Consider the following 12,332-nt stretch of genomic DNA (forward strand, 5'->3'; position numbering starts at 1 on the left):
CGGAGCCTGCTTCTCCCTCTGCCTGTGTCTCTGAGCCTCTCTCTCTCTCTCTGTGACTATCATGAATAAATAAATAAAATCTTTAAAAAAAAAAAAAAAGAAAAAAAAAGAAAAGTACAATAAGGGATCCCTGGGTGGTGCAGCGGTTTGGTGCCTGCCTTTGGCCCAGGGCACAATCCTGGAGACCCGGGATCGAATCCCACGTCGGGCTCCTGGTGCATGGAGCCTGCTTCTCCCTCTGCCTATGTCTCTGCCTCTCTCTCTCTCTCTCTCTGTGTGTGTGTGTGACTATCATAAATAAATAAAAATTTTAAAAAAAGAAAAGTACAATAACTGAAATGAAAAATTGGTTAGACAGGCTTAACAAATTTGAGCTGTTATGATAAAAAATCAGCAACCTTGAAAATAGGATTATTCAGATGATACAGTCTGAGGAACATAAAGAAAAGAATAAAAGAAACACACACACACACACACACACGAGTCTCAGAGATCTATGTGACAGCATCAGGCATAACATCAAATATTTAATAAAGTGTCAGAAGGAGAGAAGAGAAATAAAGGGACTGGAATAATATTTGAAACATTTCCTAAATTCAATGGAAAAATATTAATCCATATATCTAAGAAGCTAAACTTATTACAAGTAGGATAAACTCACAGAGATCTATATATAGACATATTATAATCAAACTGTCAAAAGACAAGAAAATATTAAAGGCAGCAAGAGGGAAGTGACTCAATTTATACAGGAGATCCTCAATAATATTAGAAACTAATTTCTCATCAGAAACCATGGAGGTCAGAGGCAGTCACATGATATTTTCAAGGTGCTGAAAAAGACTGTCAACAAAGAATTCTATACCCAACAAGATGATCCTCTAAAAATGAAGGAGAATATAAAATGGGTCACCTCCTTCAGAAAACAGTTTGGCAGTTCCTCAAAAAGTTTGACATGGAGTTATCACATGACCCAGCAATTCCATCCCTAGATATGCTCAAGAGAATTAGAAATATATGTCCACACAAAACTTGTGCACAGATGTTCATAGCAGCATTATTTATGATAGATAAGGAAAGGAAACAACTCAAACATCCATCTACTGATGAATACATAAATAAATTGTGGTATATACACATACACATAATAAAGGAATATTATTCACCTACAAAAGGAAATGAAATATTGATAATACTACAATGTGGATGAACTTGAAAACATTACACTAAGTGAAAGAAGCCAGACACGAAAACCCACATACTTTATAATTCTATTTATATAAAATGTCTATAATATAAAATTTCTTACAGACAAAAAGTAGATCAGTTGTTGCCAGGGTTGGGGATATGAGGGAGTATGGAGTGAGTGCTAATGGTATGCCCTTCTTGGGGTGATGAAAACTTTCTGAAATTAACATTAAATAGGTATAATGGCTTCACAACCCTGCAGGTATACTAAAACCAACTGAATTGTACACTGTAAATGTGTGAAGTTTATGGTATGTGAAATATATCTCAAAAAAAAGAAAGAAGAAAGAAAATTTAAAATTTTTAAAAAGGAAGAAGAAAGAAGAAATATACCTATAAAAAATGTTTCAAGTAGAAACAAATACACCATGACTACCACTCTTTCCAGTACCTAGTACTAGCCATTATTTTCTTTTACATTCCTATGGAAATGTTTAGTGGAAAGAAATGGACTTGGTCATCAACTGGACCTTGATTTCTGGTCCTGCCACTTATTAAATGTATGCTCTTAGCCAAACTATTCAGCATTTCTGAGCCTCATTTTCCTCGTGTGTAAACTGAATTATGTTTAAGAAACACCTCCCCAGTTTTAAAGTTTTCCTCCTACTTGGGGGAGCTCAAGTGACAATGTGTTTCTCGCCTTTCTCTAACTCTTTAATCACTCCATCTCAGGGGAGGTGAAGTGACTGACCCATCTGAGTAAACTTGGTAAAAAATAAATGGCTCGGATTCTCCATTTTCCTTCTTGGGAGTGAACTCTTCTCTGCAGTAAGTCTTTTTTGGACAGCTTCCATGTTGGGAAGTCTGCATTGGTTCAGCATCCAATTTACTAGATGGGTTCAGTAAAGGAGGCATTTGTGCCTCCTACTAATCTAAAATCATCTGATTTAGTCTTTTACAAAAAAAGTGATGTTTGTCTTCTACCTTCTTTTTTTTCTTATTTCTCAGGTTATTTCGAACTGAGGTGAAGAAGAGAGGTTATTTATTTGACCCCTTCAAGATTACTACCAATGATTACTACCTACCTTGAAGTATGGTTTTGAGGATTTTTTAAAAGATTTTATTTATTTATTCATAAGACACACACACACACACACACACACACACACACAGAGAGAGAGAGGCAGAGACTAGGCAGAGGGAGAAGCAGGCTCCATCCAGGGAACCCGATGCGGGACTCAATCCCAGTACTCCGGGATCATGCCCTGAGCCAAAGGCAGACACTCAACCTCTGAGCCACCCAGGCATCCCTGGTTTTGAGGATTGAAAGAGATATAATGTTTGAAAATATTTGAAAGATCTAGGTGCTTTAAAAATGATAACTATTAATACTATGTCTGAAAACAAAAAATAAAAGACAATGGTTTACATTAGGCTCTCACCCCATTATGTGTATCTCCATTAGCTGAGATCTTTTTTTTTTTTTTAAACTCCACTTTCTGTGTTTTGTATTACAAGAAAAGGGTATATACTTAACATACCATTTCCAACTACATGTGCCCTTTTTATACTCTTGCCAGGGTACTTTCCCACCCTCTATATTGGTCAGTCTGTAACATGCAAGAAACAGAAACAAAATTCAGTCTTTAGCAAAAGAAAAAATCTCATGACTTTATGTGACTGGGAAAAGCAAAATGGATGTGATCTCAAATAGGACTAGATATAAGATCTCAATGTCACTTAGACGTTTCCTTTCTTTATTCATCATCAAGTATGCTGCTCCCTGCTTGTTCACCGCTGTACTCCCAACACCTAGACCAGTAATTGACACATAGTAAAGATGCAATAAAATATATATACAATGAGATAAGTGAATGTATAAGTTATTTCCTAATGTCCTCATTGTTTCTCCATACAACTATCCATAGTTAAATTTGGATTATAAAATCAAGCTATTGACCTGAGAAGCAAGGGCAGCCTTCTTTCATCAGTATGCCTTTATATCTATGTTTATCCACATTCAGGTTTATATTTAAATCTCCTAGGGATGAGTTTTGGTTGCCTGAGTCTTGTATCAACCTCACCAAACACTGACCATGAAAAGTGATAGGGCACTACAAGTAGCTAGCTTTGGTTGACATAACCCCTATGGCTAAGAAAATGTGACTGGAAGTATTACCACAACCTCATGAATGGATAACCACAAAGAAAAAGATTCTCCAAAGGAAGGGACACTGTAACAAAAAAGGAATAAGGGACATTGGGCAGATATAGACAATGGAGATTAACTACATCATTCCATCCTAAGGGTCTGTACTGCATTGAAAATTACTGCAGTCTAAAATCAAATCCTAAAATTGAGAGTTTATAGATTCAATAAAAAGAATTGATCACAATGACTCTTCTCCTAACACTTACAAAGGTCTAGTACTGGGCAGCCCCAGTGGCTCAGTGGTTTAATGCCACCTTCAGCCCAGGGCATGATCCTGGAGACCGGGGTTTGAGTCCCATGTCCCTGCATGGAGCCTGCTTTTCCCTCTGCCTGTGTCTCTTCCTCTCTCTCTGTATCTCTCATGAATAAATAAATAATCTTAAAAAATAAAAAAATCTTAAAAAAAAACTTAAAAAAAAGAAAACAAAAACAAAGGTCTAGTACTTCTCCAAATACTATGACATTTTTAAAAGTTTTATTGAGGTATAATTGACATATAACAAACCATACACGTTTAAAGTGTATAATTTGATAAATGTTTAAATCTGTAAGACTATCACAATGATCAGGATACTATATACATCCATCACCCTCCAAGTGTTTCCTCATGCCCTTTTGTTTTCCCCCATTCCTTTCTAACATTCCCCAAATGTTTTCTCCATTCCTTTCTAATCTCCCCACTTTTCAAAGGCAGACTCACCCATCCATACACAGCTTGTCATTTTGTGCCAAAAAAACCCTGCTGAGATGCTTATTTCAATTACACTGAATCTCTGGATCAATTTAGGGAGAATTGAATCCTTATCAATATTGAATATTCCAACTTCATAATATATCTCTCAACTTAGATATTTAATTTATCTCAAGATATTTTGCATTTTTTATTTTATAGGTCTTGCCTATCTTTTGCCAGACATTTTTATATTTTTATGCTACTGTGAATGGTATTGCTTTATCCTTTCAATTTTCAATTGTTTGTTGCCAGTATATAGAAATACAGTTGACTTTTGAATATTGATCTTGCTAAACTCACTTATTAATTCTAGTAGCATTTTTGTATATTCCATTGGATTTTGTAGAGATAGTAATGTCATCTGTGAACAAAATTTTATTTCTTTGTTTCCAATCTGGATTCCTTTTATGTATTATTATTGGCTTACTATACTGGCCAGAATTTAATTTTTGCTTTATGGATTTTGAACTTCTGTTACCAGGTTCTTTTTTTTTTTAATTTAAGATTTTAATTATTTACTCATGAGAGACACACAGGGAGAGGAAAAGACACAGGCAGAGGGAGAAGCAGGCTCCATGCAGGGAGCCCAGCGTGGGACTTGATCCCAGGACTCCAGGATCACGCCCTGAGCAGAAGGCAGATGCTCAACTGCCGAGCCACCCAGGTATCCCTGTTACCAGGTTCTTAAGCATATCATGCCCCTTGGTAAGTTGACCTCTTTGTCATTATGAAAAGACATTCTTATCCCTAGTAATATATTTTGCCCTAAAAATCTTCTCTGCTGGATACAAATATAACCACTTCAAGTTTCTTTTTATTAATGCTAGAATTAAACATCCTTTTATCATTCAAGTGTTTATATTTAAAGTGGGTTTCTTGTTCTCATTTAGGCAACACATGTACTAAAATTGGAATAATACAGAGAAGATTAGCATGGCCCCTGAACAAGGATGACACACAAATTCGTGAAGTGTTCCATATTTTTATGAAATATTACTCAGCTACCAGAAAAGATGAAAACCTACCACTTACATCGACATGGTGAAACTGGAGGGTTTTATGCTGAGTGAAATAAGTCAATCAGAAAAAGACAATCATCATTAAGTTTCATTCATATATGGAATATAAGAAATAGTGAAAGAGACCAAAAAGGAAGGGGGGAAACTGAATGGTGAAAAATTAGAAAGGCAAACCATGAGAGACTCCTAACTCTGGGAAATAAACAATGAGTTGCAGAAGGGGAGGTGGGTGAGGGGATAGGGTAACTGGGTGACCGGCATTAAGGAGGGCACATAATAAGATGAGCACTGGGTGTTATACTATATGCTGGCAAATTGAATTTAAATAAAATTTTAAAAAATTATAAATAAATTAAAAAATAAAGTGGCTTTCTATAAGCATAGGGTTAAGTTTTGCTTTTTTATACAGTCTGATAATCTTTGATTTTTAACTGGGGTATTGAGGACATTCACATTTTTTTAAAAGATTTTTCATTTATTCATGACAGAGGCAGAGAGAGAGGCAGAGATCTAGGCAGAGGGAGAAGCAGGCTCCCAGCAGGGAGACTGATGTGGGACTCCATCCTCTATCCCAGGATCATGCCCTGAGCTGAAGGCAGACGCTCAACCACTGAGCCACCCAGGTGTCCCAAAGCCATTTACATTTAATGTGATCATTACTATAGATGAGTTAAAAACCACCATCTTGTTATTTGTCCTCTGCGTTTTTTGGACCTTTTTCTTCTTTTCCTATCTTCCTTTTAGATTATTTGCATATTTGAGAACTATAATTTGAGAACTCTTTTCTTAACTTACTAGCTATAATTCTTTGTTGTGTTTTCAGTAGTTGTTTTAGGACTTATAAGATAAATATTTGACTTATTAAGTCTATCTTTAAGTGATATTATACTATTTTATGTGTAGTGTAAGAACTTTATAACAGTATACTTTTTCCTCTCTCAGTCTTTGTGCTATTATTGTCTTACATTTTACTTCTTCATGTGTTGCAAACTCCACAATACATTGTTATTATTTTAGTTTTAAACAGATTATTTAATATTTTAAATATTAATAATAAAGAGTCTTTTCATTTACTAATATAGTTATTTCCAGTGTTTTTCATTCCTTTTTCGCAGATCCAGGTTTCAAGCTTATATCATTTCCCTTCTGCCTAAAGAATTACTTTTAACATCTTTTATTTTTTTTTTTTTTTTTTTTTTTTTAAAGATTTTATTTATTTATTCATGATAGTCACAGAGAGAGAGAGAGGGGCAGAGACACAGGCAGAGAGAGAAGCAGGCTCCATGCACCGGGAGCCCGACGTGGGATTCGATCCCGGGTCTCCAGGATCGCGCCCTGGGCCAAAGGCAGGCGCCAAACCGCTGCGCCACCCAGGGATCCCTTAACATCTTTTATAATGCAGGTCTTTTAGTGATAAAATCTTTCAGCTTTTGTGTGTTTAAAAAGTTATTTTACCTTCACTGAAGATATTTCCAGTGAACAAAGAACTGTACTTTTAAAGCTTTTCTTCTTGCAGCACTTGCTGGTATTGCTTCATTGTTTTATTGCATGCATTTTTTAACAAGAATTGTGTTGGCATCCTTATCTTTGTTCCTCTGTATATGTGTCTTTTTTTAATCTCTTACTGCTTTTGAGATTTTTTTTCCCTTATCGCTGGTCTTAAGCAATATGGCTCTAACTCTTTTACTGTATTTTTCTTCCTGTTCCTTGTACTTGGGGTTTGTTGAGGTTCTTGGATATAAGGGTTTATTGTTTCATCAAATGTGGAACATTTTTCAGCCATTATGTCTTCAAATACTTTTCTGTCTTCCTTCCTTCAGAGACTATAATTACACAAATATTTGGCTGCTTTATCTTGTCCAATAGCTCACTCATTTTCTCAATTTTACCAATCTCTCTCTGTGTTTCATTTAGATATCTCAATTGCTGTGGGCTCAGGTCCACTAATCTATGTTTGATGTGCCATTATTACTATCTGGTGCATTTTTTTTTTTTTTGCCCAGCGATGATCATTTTCACTTCTAAAATCTTGATTTGGGCATCTTTTATATCCTTCGTTTCTCTACTTATGTTCAGTATTCCCTCTATTTTTTTTTAAAGATTTTATTTATTCATGAGAGACACAGAGAACGAGAGAGGCAGAGACACAGGCAGAGGGCGATGCATGCTCCATGCAGGGAGCCCGACACGGGACTCCATCCTGGGTCTCCAGCATCACGCCCCGGGCCGAAGGCAGGCGCTAAACCCGCTGAGCCACTCAGGGATCCCAGTATTCCCTCTATTTTTTTCAACAGATGGAATACAGTTATAATAAGTGTTTAAATGTTCTTGTCTACTGATTCTATCATGTATGCCATTTCCATGTCATTTCTGGGTGCCTTCATTACCCAATCATTTAGCTCCAAATCCAGGCCAGTGTGAATTTGCTAGAATAAAACAGATGAATAAAAAGTCTGCTTTTGCCCTCTGCTGGCAGCCTCAGGAAGGAATCCTACTGGAGATGGTACCCAGGCTCATTAAACTGGCAGCTTCAATGGAGACATAAGTAGGATGGAAAGAAAACTTACCCAAGTTCTCTGAACACTGACTAATTGAATGCATTTTGTTTCCTCCTTTGGAAATCAAAATACATGTATCTGTGTTGAACTCTATGATGTGTATACATATTTTTGGGACAACTTCAAAAGACGTGTAGGGATTTTGCAGACCAAAGGTTTGGGGCCTTGAGCCAAATCCAGTCACACTTGTTTGTTTAAATAATGTCTATGGCCTTTTAATACTATAATGACAGAGTTGTGTGGCTGTAACAAAGATGACATAATACCTAAAAACAGAAATATTTACTACATGACCTTTTACAGAAAAATTTTGCTTATCTCTGATCTAGGCCAGTGGTTTTCCCAACTTTCTCTTTAAAGTTGGAGCAATTCTATAGGGTGCTCTGGGGTTTCATGGGGAGTGAAGGGAAGAAAACAGCACCCATGATTATCACAACCGCAGCCTCCACTTGGATATAGCAACTCTCTTTTTATCTATTAGGTTATCTTTTAAAGTTTCTTTGGAAGACAGAATTTTAGAAAATTTAAATCTATTTCACATCTTTTTTTTTCAAATATGAAAGTGAAGATTGGAGAAGGAAGGTAAATTTCTTACTCAGCCTAACATAGCTCCTTATAACCCAAATTTCATGATTCCCAGGTCTAAGGGTTCTTTATACCATCTGAATTGAAATTGATTAAGAGAGGGCTCTCCTGAAGGGCCTCTAACTTAAAAAGAAAAAAAAAAAAAAAGCACAGTGTCCAGGCTATGACTGGAGAAAATCTGCCTTGGGCTGGCATTCCCAGAACCACATCACCCACCTCTTGGCAGTCCTGCCCTTGATTTATGGGATTCTTATGAAACTGTCACACTCATGAAAAGTTATTTATTCAGTCCCATACAGAGTAACAGGAAAAAGTAATATGAACTTGAAAGGGTTGAGAGACTCAGAAATAGAAATCAGAGAGTCATAAAAAATAGAAAAGAAAAGCAAATATGGACATAATAAAGCGATTACCTAAGAACACAGGAAAGAAAGGGCCTGTGACAGGAGAAATATAACATCAAAAGAGAATCCCTGGGTTGCTCAGTGGTTTAGCACCTGCCTTCAGCCCAGGGCGTGATCCTGGGGTCCCAGGATCGAGTCCCAAGTCAGATTCCCTGCATGGAGCCTGCTTCTCCCTCTGCCTGTGTCTCTGCCTCTCTCTCCCTCTCTCTGTGTATCTCATGAATAAATAAATAAAATATTTAAAAAAAATAATGTCAAAAGAGAACTGGATAGAAAAATGCAGATTCTCCATATAGGCTAAAAAATACTTGATGCTACTGCAAACTCTACTTTTATTTAGAGAAAAGGATCAGTGAAATATGGGCAAAAGGCAGGGAAGGACCACAAGAGTAACTCTTAGTCTCTCTTCAGCTCTGGCCCCAAACTTAAAACTCTACTCAATCATACCAAATACCTGTTAAGACCCACTCTCCTTAAAAGGCAGTATGGTATTTATTCTTTCTCAAGCATAAACTTTGGAGTCTCACAATCCCCCCCAAGTAGTGTATTGTTATGGACTGATGTTTGTGTCCCCCACCCACCAAATTCATATGTTCATGTGCCATACCCCCAGTATGACAGCATTAGGAGGTAGGATCCTTGGGAGATCATTAGGTTTAGATGAGATGGTGACAGTGAAACCCCCATGATGGGGCTAGTGCCCTTCTAAGAAGAGGAAGAGACATCAGAGTTTCCTCTCTCCATAATGTGAACATATAGGGAGAAGGTAGCCTTTGCAAGCCAGGAAGAGAGGCTTCACCAAGAACTGAATCAATTGGGCAGCCCGGGTGGCTCAGCGGTTTAGTGCTGCCTTCAGCCCAGGGCCTGATCTGGAGACCAGGGATTGAGTCCCACGTCGGGCTCCCTGCATGGAGCCTGCTTCTCCCTCTGCCTGTGTCTCTGCCTCTGTGTGTGTGTGTGTGTGTGTGTGTGTGTGTGTGTGTGTGTGTCTCATGAATAAATAAATAAAATCTTAAAAAAAAAAAAAAAAAACACTGAATCAATTGGTACCTTGATCTTGGACTTCTCAGCCTCCAGAACTGTGAGAAATAAATGTTAATTTTGCCACCCAGCCCATGGTATTTTGTTATAGCAGTTCAAGCTGACTAAAATATATATCAAAATACTTCTTTCAACTTCCCACTCACATTAGCTCTCCTTACTTATTAGTACCCCGAGCTTCAGTTGATCCACTTACTTGCCCTTATCTCTTAAGTCTCTGTGAAATGTGTAACCGATTTTGTTTTCCTCTTTGAGTTAGCTATTGAATAACTTAGAGACAAACTTAGGTCCCTTCCATAGCAAGTGTGAAGACTTCTCTGTATGTATTCTTGCAAAAACCTCATTCCTAGCCCCATTTTCGTCCCTGACTTCTTTTTCTCTCTGTTTAGGTGAAGGATATGTGACCTAGAAATGCATGGAGGACAGCAGCCACCTGCTAAGTCAGCATGGTGGTAGCAACAGAAACTAGCAAAGCAAAGGAAATCTCTTGGAACTTTAATTATAAGCTTCCAAATTCCCTCCCCATGTGGACATTCTTCCTCCACTGCTTAACATTAGAAAATTTGCTTGCTCTTGCCACTACTGACTATAATTGGGCCAGCATCTCTTAAAACTCAGTGACTAGAAGAAGGCTTTATCATGAAAATCAAGGTTGGAAGGACACCTGGGTGGCTCAGCGAGTGTCTGCCTTTGGCTCAGGGCGTGATCCCGGGGTCCTGGGATGGAGTCCCACATCGGGGCATCCTGCATGAAGCTGGTTCTCCCTCTGCCTGTGTCTCTGTCTCTCTCTCTCTCTCTCTCTCATGAATACATAAATAAAATCTTAAAAAAAGAAAATCAAGGTTGGAAATTTTGGTTTATCTGCATGATTCATTCCCATATTACGATAGCAGGTGAAAGGTAGAATTTGTATAGAGATCCGTGGAAGGCTATTGGCAAATTAAGTCATAGTAACAGATCTGAGTTTTGTTTGTTTGGTTTTTGTTTTTTTAAGAACTAATTTTCAAAGCCTATGTGTGTGGGAAGCTCATATGAAGAAAGACTGGAAACATGCCTCTAGCAAAACAAGCTGAGAAGGACACCTGGGTGGCTCAGTAGTTGAGCATCTACCTTCCACTCAGGGCATGATCCTGGGGTCCTGGGATCGAGTCCCGCATCAGGCTTCCCAGAGGGAGCCTGCTTCTCCCTCTGCCTATGTCTCTGCCTCTCTCTGTGTCTCTCATGAAAAATTAAATAAAATCTTTAAAAAAAACAAGCTGAGAAATTTGAAAAACTATCATAAAAATGAGGCTAGAAAAGCCCCTATCCAGCTAGCCTTGGAAAGTATCCACAGATCTTGAAGATAACCAGGATTCTGGGTGGAAAAATTTTTCATATATCATGAGATATCAAAGCTCATACACATACCTAAGATACAAGGTCCAAATTTTCACTACCCATACTTTGCAGGAAATCATGGTTTAAACATTACAATTTGGTCTAGGACTTGAGAAACCAACAGGACTGAAACATAAGCAAGCTCAAACTAGTTCGTAGGAATAGTTCTACAACTCAGAGCACACAGGAATCACCACCTCCAAACAAACTAAGATAACTTCACAGTAAAGACGTTACGAATTGTACAAGGAAACAATCTACCATGAGGGAGAATTGGCAGATGCGACAAACAGGAGAAGCAGCGTTTTCAAAGTCTGGAGAAAGTGCAGATCTTCCTCAAATTATGATGAATTACATTCCACTAAACCAATCATAAGTTGAAAATATCCAAGTCATAAATGCATTTAATATGCCTCACCTACCAAACATCAGAGCTTAGCTGAGTGCACCTTGAACGTACTTAGAACGCTTACATGAGCCTACAGTTGGGCAAAATCATCTAACACAAAGCATATTTCATAATAAAGTGTTGGGTATCTCAGGTAATTTATTGAATTCTACTAAAAGTGATAAACAGAATGGCTGTATGGATGAAGAACATTTCTAAGTGTGTCAGTTGTTTACCTTCACAATTGAGAGACTGGGAATTGAGTTCACTGCCCCTGCTCAGCATTTCAAGAATCATAGAGCATAGCACCAGGCCAGGAAAAGGTGCAAATTCCAAATTCAAAGTATAGTTTCTACTGAATGCATATCATTCTGTGCCATCATAAAGTCAAAAGATCATTAAGCCAAATCATCTTAAGTTGAGGGCTATCTGTAGATCCTCTATAAGACTATAATAGTAAAATAAAGACATCATAATGAAAGAACACAATAGGATGTGAAAAGAATAGGCAGAGAACTATTAGAAATGAAAACCTGTTTAAATATCAGATCAGACACTGTATGAAGAACTAATGAGCTAGTGGATAGATTTGAACAAATTGCTAATAATGCAGTACAGACAAATAAAGGGGTAGAAATTATGAAATAGAAGTAGAAATATGGAGAGGTAAGTAAGAACATTAATCCTACGTATATCTAACATATTGAAAACAAAGTGAACTGGAAAATATAGGAGATGATTTTAAATAGGATTTTGCAATAAATGAATGTTCATAGATTGGGAATGTCTCAATGAAAAGGAAGAGGACCTGAGCCTTTAAAGAGGCA

At 37.4% G+C, this 12,332-nt stretch overlaps 1 non-coding gene across 1 annotated transcript; it reads left to right on the top strand.

The window, feature by feature from the left end:
* Positions 1-5,009: 5,009 nt before the first annotated feature.
* On the top strand, positions 5,010-5,118 carry LOC119866635. The gene has a single exon (XR_005380810.1). It is a non-coding gene; the product is annotated as a U6 spliceosomal RNA (small nuclear RNA).
* Positions 5,119-12,332: the final 7,214 nt, after the last annotated feature.

Source organism: Canis lupus, chromosome 28, assembly GCF_011100685.1.
Source record: "Canis lupus familiaris isolate Mischka breed German Shepherd chromosome 28, alternate assembly UU_Cfam_GSD_1.0, whole genome shotgun sequence".
Classification (NCBI taxonomy): Eukaryota; Metazoa; Chordata; class Mammalia; order Carnivora; family Canidae; genus Canis; species Canis lupus.